The 1155-nt window shown below is 47.8% G+C and overlaps 1 protein-coding gene across 1 annotated transcript in view; it reads right to left on the bottom strand.

The window, feature by feature from the left end:
* Nucleotides 1–1155, bottom strand: part of GOLT1B (golgi transport 1B) — a 31772-nt gene that overhangs the window by 10324 nt on the left and 20293 nt on the right. The gene's annotated exons all lie outside the window — the stretch shown is intronic.

Below are 1155 nucleotides of genomic sequence, written 5' to 3'. Positions count from 1 at the left end.
ATGGCGGCTTTCTACAACGACATCATAATACAGAGAAGCGGTTTTAAGGTGTCCGTTAAGTGTACCTGAGACGATAGTAACAGGGGGGTTTATACTTACCTGAAGCTTCCTCCAGCCCCCTGTAGTCCGTTAGCTCCCTCGTGACCTCCTAGTCCTCTCTGTTCCACCGCCGTCAGCCCCAGTAAAGTCCACAACTACTGCACATGCGCGGTCCCGACAGTGTCGTGCTCCCATACCCGGAACCTTTCTTTCTTGTGCGGTTCGTTAAGACTTTACCTGGCACAGAACGCTCCCGACCACAGTGTGATCGGTCAATGCTCATGGCTGGAACCCCGCATGCGCAGTGGCCCATGACCAGTTGAAACACGGATTCCACAGCAGCAGAACCCTCAGCAGCAGAACAGAGGAGACAAGACAGACACAGAGGAAGCTAACGGACTAGAGGAGGCTGGAGAAAGGGGTGCATATTAATTTGGTGCTGCTCAGTTCGGCGTGGTGAGAGCCGAATGACAACTCTCCCCGCTGCACTCTGAGGCGGCGTTAAATACTATTCCCCCTCCGAGTTGTCACAACTCAGAGTGAGATGTAATTCGGGGTCTGGCAGCCCCGAATTACCAGTACGCGCCCCGCGCGGCATAACTCTGATTCGGCTGGAGGAAGCCCAAGGCAAGTATAAATCCATTTGTTACTATCATCTCAGGTAATCTTTACCAACACATTTTTTTCAACAGATACAATAATTCCGTTAGATTTGCAATATCGAAATTAAGCGGACGGTAACTATCTATTGTTACCACAAACCGGACTTTCTCTCTTCAGCTGCGATCACAAAATCCAACATTACGATCAACTAAATTGTCTATTCCAATAGGCCATAGAATAGTTTTACATCGATTTTCTCCACATACTGCGCTGCTTTCAGTATAATTAAAATGTAAAAATCTGATTGAAAGATCGCATCTGAGGAAAATATTGTACCGTTAATGGGCATCTTTAAACAGAATGGCAGAGAAACGTGAACAAGGAAAGTCAATCAGAATGTAACAGATGATGGAACCCGATTGGCTGCACTGGGGAAGTGCCTCACATTCCGTACCACCTACCTGTGTAGGGGCTAGAGTGCTTTTCAACTACTTGAAGACCGCCTCACACCAA

This window comes from Hyperolius riggenbachi, chromosome 3 (assembly GCF_040937935.1).
Source record: "Hyperolius riggenbachi isolate aHypRig1 chromosome 3, aHypRig1.pri, whole genome shotgun sequence".
NCBI classification, from domain to species: Eukaryota; Metazoa; Chordata; class Amphibia; order Anura; family Hyperoliidae; genus Hyperolius; species Hyperolius riggenbachi.
Note: the sequence above shows the minus strand (reverse complement) of the source record. Positions and strands in the feature narration are given on the sequence as shown.